Genomic DNA, 12,140 nt, shown 5'->3' with positions numbered 1-12,140 from the left:
TTTTTTTTTTTTAGACAGTCTCGTTTTGTTGCCCAGGATGGAGCAGTGTAACGATCTCGGTTCACTGTAACCTTCTTCTCCCAGGGTCATTTGCCATGTTGGCTAGGCTGGTCTCAAACTCCTGGCCTCAAGTGATCCAGCTACCTCAGCCTTCCAAAGTGCAGGGATTACCAGCATGAGCCGCCCGGCTCAGCTCTCCCCACTGCCTTTTATTTAGGGACAAGATCTTGCTCTGTCACTCATACTGGAGTCCAGCAGCCTGACCTTGGTTCACTGCAGCCTCAATCTCCTGGGCTCAATCTATCCTCCCACCTCAGTCTCACAAGCAGCTGGGACTCCAGGTCCAGGCCACCATGCCTGGATAATATAAAAGATTTCTTTTTTTTTGGTGGAAACAGGTTCTCCCTGCTACTCAGGAGGCTGAGACATGAGAAGTACTTGAAACTGGGAGGTGGAGGTTGCAGTTGAGATCACACCACTGCACTCCAGCTCTTGGGCTCAAGTGATCCTCCCGCCTCAGCGTCCCAAAGTGTTGGGAATACAGACGTGAGGTGAGCTACTTTGCCCCCACGACCTTACTTTTCTTTGGAATCTTCTTGTGGTTAACCCCTGGGAGGCAGGCCATTGTTCCCCATCTATAGATGAGAAAAACTGAGGCTCAGAGATGGGCAGCTCTGGATCACACCTCACAGTTCCTGGGGAGCAGCCCAGGGGAGATAGCAGGCAGGTGGAGAAGGAAATGGTGACACACTGGGGCAGTTGGCACAGGTGCAGGAGGAGAAGGCCAGGCCAAGGAATCAGGAGGTGAGGGGGAGAAGGACATGAGCTGTGAGTTCGTGCCAGGAGGAGGGCTTCCCGCTCCAGCCAGCCTCAGGCAGCCACTGGAAAATCTGGTTTGGCAGCTTCAGCCGTGTGCTGTGCTGCAGGACTGAAAGAAAGAGGCAGCCTAGCGCGGGGGCCCTTCCTCTAGCCCTGGGTTTCACCAACTGTCTATTGTGGGAGCATTTTATAATTCTGGGACCCTTTGGATTATGAAGAGAATAGCTTTGGACAGGAGCCCGAGCTTCAGTCACTGTTCTGCCCCAAGCCCTGGTGTGATCCTTGGAATGTCCTGGCGCCTCTCTTGGACTCTGCAGCCCTGCTGTTGAGTCAGGTTCCTCAGACCCCAACTCCTGTCCTCCAGATTTTCCTGGGAGTCTGATTCAGGCACAGGAACACAGAGTCAATGGGTAAGGACGGAAACGACCAGACAGTCCCTGGGGCGCCAGGCTAGAGGTCCCTTGTCACTAATAGGTCAATGGCCGGAAGCCCAGCTCCAACCCCACAATGCAATACCGGTCACCCCACCCTTACTAGTGCCCTCACCCACACCCCCACTTCCGGCCTCTGTTCCTTCCTCACCTCTGGGGAAGGCTGCAGGGCTCCCCAGGGAATTTCCCCTGGCTCCTCCACTGGCTCTCTGCCCAGTGCTTAACCCTCTCTCCCCCACCTACTCATCAGGCAGGTCAGTCTCCCACAAAACTTTCTCTCCCTGGATCCTGGGGCAGGGCAAAGAGGGAAGGAAGTTGGGTGGAAGGACTGCAAAGGAGACTGCTTTTCCTGCTACCCTCGGGTACTGAAACCCAAGTAAGGATTTTCAGGAAAGAGGGAGTGGACTGAGTGCTGGGCCCTAGGATTGAGCTTCCCTGGGCACTATCCCACCCACTGAGCCTTGGGAGGGGTGGGAATGATTTTCCTCTGCACCAGCATGCCCAGAGAAGAGAGCCTGGAACTGAGACTTGCAACTTCTAAAAAATAAACACAAAACCAAGGCCAAGAGAGTGCTGGCTACTGTTACCATGTGTACAACAAAATTCATTAAACACAATTTTTAAAAATCATGAAATTCTAGATTCATAGAGTTCACAGTTATGGAATCTTAGCATCACAGAATTCCAGCATGGTAAAATATGGGTTACAGAAACTTACAAATTCAGAATTGTGGCATTACTGACTCCCAGATGACAAAATTAGAGTATCCTTGAAATGGACAGCTTGAGAAATCAATTAATAAAGCCCCTACATTCAGGTGGCTGTCTAAACTAGACGATGTCCTACTGGAGATGGGCAAAGGTGTTCACATATGAACTCTGAAGGGAGGTAGGGAGCCTGGGACATATGAGCTTAAACAGAGAGAAGACAGGCTTTGTCCATGAGAACACATTTCTGCTTCCTGAAGATGAGGGACAGGGGGCAGGAGGCAGCAGGTGGGGATAGAGAGAGCAGAACTATACAAACAAAGAACATATAACCTAAAAAAAGAATTATCAAGTAGCACAATATGCTGACCCCAGCACCTCCAGTTTCCCCATAATTGGGGTTACCATGAGCCCAGGACATTTCCAAAGGTCAGCAAGATTCCTTATCACATTGGAATGGCAACAACCCATGTCTGGCTATCTTTTTTGGGAAGAAAGGTACTGAACAGAAAATACTGCATACTTTTTACGGGGTGGCTGGGAGGAATAGACTGTCTTCAAAGAAGGTGCTGAGCCCTTAGCCACATGATGCACACCAAAGCCACTCCATGTGGTGGGGTTCAGAGCCCCCAGCAAGGCCCCAATAGAGGACCCTGTGAGGAGCACCTGGGTGGGGCGTTGCCTAGGGGAGCTGATCATCTCTATAGAGGGAGCCAATCTGGAGGCAACATTTATATGGGGACCCCTGTCCAATCTTTGGGGCTGGTTATTCAGCAAACAACAAAGATATTTACCTAGCATTCTTGGGAAACTAATCACAAACTCAGGAACCCAGAAAGAGCAGTTCCAAAGACAGGCAAATGTCAGGCCCTGCTGGGCATGGAAAATGGGGCAATGTCAGCTGAAGATCTTCTTGTTCAGCTGTCTGTCCTTGGATTCAGCTCAATACCTCAGCCCTGACCTCTACTCATATGCCCATTTGCCTCCCTCTCCTTACTTGCCTGCTGTTCTACCTACTTATACCTGCTGTGTGACCTTTGGTAAGTTCTAACCCATTTCTGGGCCTCAAATCTACTTTGCTGTCTTTTGAAGTCTATAACTGGGTTTAAGTGCAGCTTGTAGAATTGTATATTCCTGCTTGTGTCCAGGGAAGATTTAGCTTCAGAATCTCCATTCCCAGCTTCCAGAAAAAGTATTAGGCAACTTCAAGGGAGAATGCAGGGAATAGGTAATAGAAATAATGCTCACATTTGGGCTGGACGTGGTGGCTTATGCCTGTAATCCCAACACTTTGGGAGGCCAAGGTGGGTGGATCACAAGTTCAGGAGATTGAGACCATCTTTGCCACACATGGTGAAACCCTGTCTCCACTAAAAATACAAAAATTAGCTGGGAGTGCTGGCACGCATTTGTAATCCCAGCTACTTGGGAGGCTGAGGTAGGACAATCACTCGAACCTGGGAGGCGGAAGTTGCAGTGAACCGAGATCGTTCCACTGCACTCCAGCCTGGCGACAGAGCAAGACTCCGTCTCAAAAAAAAAAAAATGCCCACATTTGACATTCTAAATGTGTCAATGCCTATAACGGGTGTTTTCAAAAATCTTATGCCCACAACCACCACTCTGTGTGTATAAATCATTGTTTCCATTTTATAGATGAAGGAACAGAGATCCAGGGAGGGTAGGTAAGATGCCTTAACTAGCTAGGGAGTAACAGAACTGGAATCTCAACTAAGTCTGAGAGTTGTGGTTTCAGATTAGCATTACTCAATGAGGCTTCAATAGGTAAAATGTGAGTCCATGGATGAGACTTTCAGGAAGAAGCGGTCCATGCAGCCCTGAGAGACAGTGAGTTCCATTTATAAGTGTGCAATAGGGGCTGACAGCTTCTTGTGCTGTGAAAAATGCTGAACCAAGTTTCCTTCTATTTGGGAACTCCGGGTAGTCTCAGCTCAGATTGGAGATAGCTGGGCTGGACTGGGGGTGAGGAGGTTGGAGAGGAGAGTGGGGTGGTCCTGAACTAGCCTTCAGAGAGTTGAGGGGCTATGCCACTGTTCCGGGAGATAGTGTGTATGTGTTGAGAAAGGGGTGGAAAGAGGGCTTCTTTACTCTCTGGGATGGCCTGGTTCCCCCTCCCCACTATCCCCAGCTGAAGCTGGTTGTCAGGCCACCAGAGCCAGGGCCAGAGGGACTTTCCAGCTGGGATAGCATCATGATGTGTTGACACCAGATTCACTGCCTTGAGGTTCCCAGCAATATTGCACAATTGCCTCAGTTAACTGATCCAAAGGAGGTAGGAGGATTTCAGATCCCCTGATTCCAGCCTGGCCCTGCCCTGCCCAAGGTTGGATTATGATAAGAGGCTGGGCAATCCAGCCACTGGTTCATAGGGCCACTGGCTCATAGGGTCAGGGCTGGAGACAGCCTTGGGGGTCATCTCATTCAGATCCCTCACTGTAAGGGTGAAGAGGGACTCTGAGATCCAGAGAGAAAACAGGCCCTCCCAATGGTCACACAGCTGCTGCTGTCCCCAACCCTTCCCTTGGCTCTGAGGACACAGAATTGAATCAGTCCTTGTACTTGTTCTTGAAAGCTTGCAGCCTAATGGAGAAAACAGACTTAGTGGACACACCAAGAAAAATTTTAGAGCTAAAAATGTGGCTCGAACTTTGTACACGAAGAGATTAGAGAATTACGGACACAGACCTTTTAGAGGCTTCACAGAAGGTACCATAGTTTTTATTTTAATTAATTAATTAATCTATTTTTTGAGACAGAGTCTCTTTTTGTTGCCCACACTGGAGTGCAAGTGGTGTGACCTCAGCTCACTGCAACCTCCACCTCCCAGGTCCAAGCAATTCACATGCCTCAGCCTCCCAAGTAGCTGAGATTACAAGCGTATGCCACCACACCCAGTTAATTTTTGTATTTTAGTAGAGACGGGGTTTCACCATGTTGGCCAGGCTGGTCTCAAACTCCTGACTTCAAGTATCTGCTGGCCTCAGCCTCCCAAAGTGCTGGGATTACAGGTGTGAGTCACTGCACCCAGCTATAGGTAGCTTTTAAAGTGGGCTTAAAGAACGGGCAAAATTTTAGCTAATGCAAAGGGGAAAGAATTTTCCTATTGAGAAATGGCCTGAGTGGAAGCACAGAGCAGGCACTGATTGGCCATGTGAGATGACTGAAGGGCAATAATATAGCCAGGGCCAGGACTTGAGGTCAGGATGCCTGTGCTCTATGAGCACACAGTAGTCACCAAGGTGCAGGCCTCAGGGATATGAGGACCCCAGAGGCAGCTGGTAGGGGGACCTGATGAAACTACAGCTGGGATATTCTTTTTTTTTTTTTTTGAGACGGAGTCTAGCTCTATTGCTTAAGCTGGAGTGCAGTGGTGTGATCTCGGCTCACTGCAACCTCTGCCTCCGGAGTTCAAGCGATTCTCCTGCCTCAGCCTACCGACTAGCTGGGATTAAGGGTGCCGCCACCACGCCCAGCTAATTTTTGTATGTTTAGTAGAGACGGAGTTTCACTGTGTTGGCCGGGCTGGTCTCCAACTCCTGACCTCGTGATCCACCCGCCTCGGCCTCCCAAAGTGCTGGGATTACAAGCGTCAGCCGCCATGGCGCCCGGCCAGATGGGAGATTCTTAGCAGTAGAGGTGGGGGCTGTTAGACTCACTACCGCCAGGCTGGCAATTTCCCTTAACACAAGACACACACATACACACAAAGCCTTTGTCTTTATCTCCCTCACCGAGAACCCAGGCCCACCTTGAGATCTGGCCTGGAGGAATAGGTTGCTCCTCACCCTGCTAGCTGCCTCTCCACCCAGGTTTCAAGGCCAGGGCGCACACCCTCTCCTTCCAGTAGCTTCCTCCGCACCGCCCCATTTCCCCTCCCCCCACACTCTCTACTCTGGACCAGGAAGGGATGGGGGAATCCAGAGATTCGGAGCTTTGGCAACAGCTAGCCTTCCCGCGGCTGCTGTGATGCAAATCCGCTCCGGATTTATTTGAGGGGCGTTCTTTCCGTAAAGCGAGGCGCACCCGGCGCCAGCGCTAGGCTGGAAGTGCCTCTCCTGGCCCTGACCCAAGGGCACCAGGGCCGGGAACTGGGGGTGCCTTCCCCGCTAGGATCCTGGAGCTCGGGTCCTGGGCGCGCGGGTGGGAGCTAAGCGGGGAGTCGCGGAGTGGGGCTATAACTAACCGCGCCGGGAGCCTAGTGGGCAGAAGGAAGCCAAAATCCTGAAGGACCTCCTGAGCCTCGTTGAACCCAGCTAGAAGTGGGGAGGTTGGGAAGCTTCTTAAACAGGAGGATCACGAGGTCTGAGCCTGAGGTTTTGGTAGAAGAAATCTGAAGGTTTGGGGCTGGCGAGGATGTTTCAGGTTGGGGGCGTGGGGTGGAGGATGCGAAATCCACGTCCAATGAAAGCGGCCCCATTGTCTTGCTTGGGGCCAAGAGCGAATTCAACTGATCACTGTTCTCACGTTCGAGGGACCCCCTCGCAAGGAAGCCAAGCAGCCTCACTAGCAGTTACTACTCAAGGGCCTGAGAGCCTGAGGCTTCTGGGGACCAGAAGGAGGGGTGGGGGTAGGGCATGCCGAACTAGGGGTGTGCTGTGTACTTTCAGAGGCTCCAGCTTCAGGAAAGAGAACTGCAGTTTGTGGTGTAAAAAGCTTCTATGACCAGAGGCGGGCAGATCACTTGAGGCCAGGAGTTAGAGACCAGCCTGGCCAACATGGTGAAACCCCGTCTTTACTAAAAATGCACAAATTAGTTGCGCTTGGTGGCACACACCTGTAATCCCAACTACTCGGGTGGCCGAAGTACAAGAATCGTTTGAACCTGGGAGGCTGAGGTTGCCGTGAGCACAGATAATGCCACTACACTCCAGCCTGGGTGACAAGAGTGAGACGCTGTTGGCCGGGTGCGGTGGCTCAAGCCTGTAATCCCAGCACTTTGGGAGGCCGAGGCGGGTGGATCACAAGGTCAAGAGATCGAGACCATCCTGGCCAACATGGTGAAACCCCGTCTCTACTAAAAATACAAAAAAATCAGCTGGGCATGGTGGCGCGTGCCTGTAATCCCAGCTACTCAGGAGGCTGAGGCAGGAGAATTGCCTGAACCCAGGGGGCGGAGGTTGCGGTGAGCCGAGATCGCGCCATTGCACTCCAGCCTGGGTAACATGAGTGAAACTCCGTCTCAAAAAAAAAAAAAAAAAAAAAAAAAAAAAAAAAAAAAAAAAAAAAAAAAAAAAGAGTGAGACGCTGTTTAAAAAAAAAAAAGCCGGGCATGGTGGCTCATGCCTGTAATCCCAGCACTTTGGGAGGCCAAGGTGGGCTAATCACGAGGTCAGGAGTTCGAGGTTCAAGAGCAGCCTTGCCAAAATGGTGAAACCTCGTCTCTACTAAAAAATAAAGATAAAAATAAAAATTAGCCAGGCCTGGTGGTGGACGCTTGTAATTCCAGTTATTCGGGAGGCTGAGGCAGGAGAATCACTTGAACCTGTGAGGCGGAGGTTGCAGTGAACCAAGATCGAACCACTGCACTCCAGCCTGGGTGACAGTGGGAGACTCCATCTCAAAGAAAACAAAAAACAAAAACAAACTTATATGCATAGGAATAGACAGATGGCATTATTGAATGGCATTCAATAATTTGAATGCCATTCAATTTGGTATGCCTGTGCATACCAAAGTCTGTTCACCAAATTGACCAAAAAAGAAAAAAAAAAAAGAGTGCGTCTTATTTTTTCTTGGTATCTTTATAAAAATAAAAGGACAATGCAGCTCTGTAAATAAAAAATAAACAAATAAATAGACCTGGGTTTCAGCACTGCTGAGCAACTTACTGTTTGGCCCTGGAAAATTTACTTCAACTTCTTCAAGCCTCAGTTTTCTTATCTGTAAAATAAGAGTAATAGGGGCCAGGTGTGGTGGCTCACACCTGTAGTCCCAGCACTTTGGGAGGCCGAGGTGGGCAGATCACCTGAGGTCAGAAGCCTGACCAACATGGGGAAACCCTATCTCTACTAAAAATACAAAATTAGCTGGCGTGGTGGCGCATGCCTGTGGTCCCAGCTACTAGGGAGGCTGAGGCAGAAAAATCACTTCAACCCGGTAGGTGGAGGCAGAGGTTGTGGTGAGCCAAGATCGGGCCATTGCACTCCAGCCTCGACAACAAAAGCGAAACTGCATCTCAAAAATAAATAAATAATAATGACAGGAATGCGTAGATGTTGTCAGGATTGAGTTAAGGTGTCAGAGGTGTTTGGATAGTGCTCCCTAAATGGCGGCAATAAGAAGAACACTTAGCCTAGTTTGGGGGTTTGTACAGGGAACTGGGGAGCAAAAAGTCTTCTGGAAGAGTAGAAATCTGAGCTAAATCTCAAAATATGAGAAGGAGCTGGTCTGGGGGAAAATAAGGGAGGAAGTTACTTGGAAGGCTGAGATGGGAAGATTGCTTGAGATCTGTCTGGCAATATAGTGAGATCCTGTCTCTAAAAAAAAAACAGAAAACTTTGTCGGGTGTGGTGATGCATCTATAGTCCCAGCTACTTGGGAGGCTCAGGCAGGAGGAGTCTGTGAGCCCAGGAGTTTGCGGTTGCAATGAGCTATGATCATGCCACTGCACTCCAGCCTGGAACACGCAATGAGATCCCCATCTCGAAAAAAGGGATGGGGGAGGAGGGGAGGAAGAGAAGGATGTTAATGACAGAGGAAAATCTGTCATAAGCAAAATCAGGTAGGTAAGAGCCAGGACAGAAAATTTGGGAAAACTACAGGTGTAAGACAGGAAGTAGAAAGAGATGAGGTTAGAAAGGAAGCAGGGACCAGACTGGGGTAAGGCCGGGGGCTTGGAGTTATTGAGGCTAATTTTTATCCTGAGAGCCCTTGAGGGGTTTTCAGCATAAGCAGGAGATAGGCTCCCTGTGGGGCAGTGGGGAGTCAAGGAGACCTGTGAAGAGAAGACTGTGACAATGCCTTAGGAGAGGGGGATAGTGGCATGAACCACAGTGTTGGCCCTGGGATGGAAAGAAATGGATGTACTTGAGAGGTACAAGTGACAGGATTTGGTGATGAATTGAATGGGAAACATAACTGAGAGGGAGGTGTGAGGATGATACCCTGATTTCCAGCTTGGGTTCTGGGTAGTCCTATTCACTGAGACAGGGAGCAGGAAGAATAACGTATTTGGGAGGAGGCTGAGTTCAGTTCTGAACATGACTGTGACCACACCCCTAGAGAGATCCTCAGTAATTGGGGTCCTGTAATCCCACCAGTTAACTGCTCTCCAGAAGATGTGAGAGATATTAGTCACTACTGGTTGTTTGTTCCCTGGCTGTAGCTCATTAGAGGTCTGACTGGCAAGGCCATAGAGGTAGGGGGTGCCACTGGTACCACCGAGCTGGGCCTAGTGAGTCTCCCATTGTGGTCTGGTCAGCCAGGCAGTTTCTCTGTGCACAATCATGTTATATGAGCCCAAGGACTGGGTTGTCAGACTGTTTCCAGAGAATACAAGGAGGGGGACAATGCTCTGTGCTGTGGAGATTACTCTCTCCATTTCACAGCTGAGGAAACTGAGGCTCAGGAATTGAGTGGCAGAGCTAGGAGGTAAATGAAGGTCTGTGTGATGTCTTCTCACAGTACCAGCTACCACAGCATCAATGGTGACATCTGCTCTAAGAGGGCAGGGAACGCACCAGGGCCATGGTTCCTTGGGGGAGGAATGCCATCTGGAGTAGTGGGGATCAGGAAGGAGACAGGGAAAGCTTCCTGGAGGTGGTACCATTTGTCCTGGAAGCATCATCTTGTTTTCTGTTTCTCCAGCTACCAATCATTGACAATCACCTGTTGCCTGCAGTGACGGAGACCTTTTTATCTGAAGGGCCTCTAGGCAGAATGTGTCCTTGGACCTCAAAAAGTAGCAGGCTGGAATTCCTACAGGCAGCTCCCACAGGCAAGCCTGAAATGGGGGCACTTCTACCTCAGTCTCTGGCATTGGTCAGCTGGGGCGTCCCTTTTGCACTGGTACTTCACCGGCAGCTGGAAACCCAGTTGTCTGTTCATTTTCATATCATGGTCAGCACAAGTTTCTGTTCTGTTCTCAGGTTTTATTTTACTTTAAAAAAAGCATCATGTAATGGAGTGACAGATTCTGTCTAAAGAAGGACTGGCAATTATGAGAAAAACTTTCCGTGGATAATTGAGGGAAGGTTATAAGACATAAAAGAAATGTCACTAACCTTCATCTGTCACCCATCAAGCATTTATCCTCAGGTGTCCAAAAGGCTGAAGCAGCCTGATGTGGTATAAAGGGGTGGCTATATTCTTCATAGGTAAGAATGGGTGACTCCCAAAATAATGTTTAAGTAATGTTTGTTCATTGTAGAAAACTTGAAAAATACAGGAAAATAACAATTAAAAAATATATAAAGCATCCTTTAAGAAATAAACACTGCAGCCAGGCATGGTGGCTCATGCCTGTAATCCCAGCACTTTGGAAGGCCGAGGTGGGTGGATCACCTGTGGTCAGGAGTTCAAGACCAGCCTGACTAACATGATGTAACCCCGTCTCTGGTAAAAACACAAAATATTAGCCAGGCATGGTGGTGAGCGCCTGTAATCCCAGCTATTCCAGAGGCTGAGGCAGGAGAATCACTTGAACCTGGGAGATGGAAGTTGCAGTGAACTGAAATTGTGCCATCGCACTCCAGCCTGGGCAACAAGAACAAAACTCTGTCACACACACACACACTAAACACTGCTTGGCCGGATGCAGTCGCTCACGCCTGTAATTCCAGCACTTTGCGAGGCCGAGGTGGGAGGATCATCAGGTCAGGAGTTTGAGACCATCTTGGCCAATGTGGTGAAACCCCGTCTCTACCAAAAATACAAAAATTAGCTGGGCACTGTGGCACGTGCCTGTAATCCCAGCTACTCAGGAGGCCAAGGCAGGAGAATTGCTTTAACCCGGGAGGCAGAGGTTGCAGAAGTTGAGATTCCACCATTGTACTCTAGCCTCGGCGACAGAACAAGAGTCTATCTTGGAAAAAAAAAAATAAATAAACACTGCTCTCATTTTTTATCTTTGGAAATCAGAGTTATCACGCTTTCTTAAATTTGGGGGTATATGTGGTTTTATTTTACATGATTAATATTATACAACATAGAGAGTTTTGTATCTTGCTTTATTTAATTAAATTAATTTATTTATTTAAGGAGTCTCACTCTGTCACCCAGACTAGAGTACAGTGGCATGATCTCAGCCCACTGCAACCTCTGCTTCCTGGGCTCAAGTGATCTTCCTGAGTAGTTGGGACTATAGGCACACACCATCACTGCCAGCTAATTTTTGTATTTTTTAACGGAGATGGGGTTTTGCCATATTGCCTAGGCTGGTCTCTAACTCCTGGGCTCAAGTGTTCCTCTACCTGGGTCTCCCAAAGTGCTGAGATTATAGGCATGGACCATCCCACTCAAGGTTTGGCCTATTTTACCAAACTCTTATCCTTATATGTACAGATTGTTTCTAATTTTTGCTATTATAAAAATACTATGATGAAAATCTTTATGCATAAATCTGTCAACATTTTGGCTTACATTCTTTCCTTCTTTATTTGAAATTGGGTATTAGTCTGTTGTCCAGGCAGAGTGCAGTGGCTATTCACAGGTGAAGTCATAGCACATTATGGCCTTGAACTCCTGGGCTCCAATGATCCTCCTGGCTCAGCCTCCCAAGTAGCTGGGACTATAGTCGCATGCCACCATGCCTGGCTTGGATTATTTCCTTACAATTTTTTCTGGAGGTGGAATTACTGGGTCAGAGGATCAAAATATTTTTAAGTATCTTGATATATATTGCCAAAATTCGTTCAGAAAGGTTGTGCCAATTACATGCCATCACCCTGATATTAATGTATCTGTCTTATGACATAGCAGCACTTAGTATTAACATTTAAAAAATCCTTGGCTGGGCCGGGCGCGGTGGCTCACGCCTATAATCCCAGCACTTTGGGAGGCCGAGGCGGGTGGATCACGAGGTCAAGAGATCGAGACCATCCTGGTCAACACGGTGAAACCCCGTCTCTACTAAAAATACAAAACATTAGCTGGGCATGGTGGCGCGTGCCTGTAATCCCAGCTACTCAGGAGGCTGAGGCAGGAGAATTGCCTGAACCCAGG

The 12,140-nt window shown here is 48.8% G+C and overlaps 1 long non-coding RNA gene across 1 annotated transcript in view; it reads right to left on the bottom strand.

Moving 5' to 3' along the window:
* Positions 1–5,466: 5,466 nt before the first annotated feature.
* The window catches only part of LOC119473030, a 7,051-nt gene continuing 377 nt past the window's right edge, over positions 5,467–12,140 (bottom strand). The window contains exons 2-3 of the long non-coding RNA XR_005202201.1: positions 9,937–9,938; positions 5,467–5,602 (exon numbers count right to left, since the gene is read on the bottom strand). This is a non-coding gene — a long non-coding RNA (uncharacterized LOC119473030). The remainder of the gene's footprint in view (positions 5,603–9,936; positions 9,939–12,140) is intronic.

This window comes from Cebus imitator, unplaced genomic scaffold (genome assembly GCF_001604975.1).
Source record: "Cebus imitator isolate Cc_AM_T3 unplaced genomic scaffold, Cebus_imitator-1.0 Scaffold129, whole genome shotgun sequence".
Classification (NCBI taxonomy): Eukaryota; Metazoa; Chordata; class Mammalia; order Primates; family Cebidae; genus Cebus; species Cebus imitator.
Note: the sequence above shows the minus strand (reverse complement) of the source record. Positions and strands in the feature narration are given on the sequence as shown.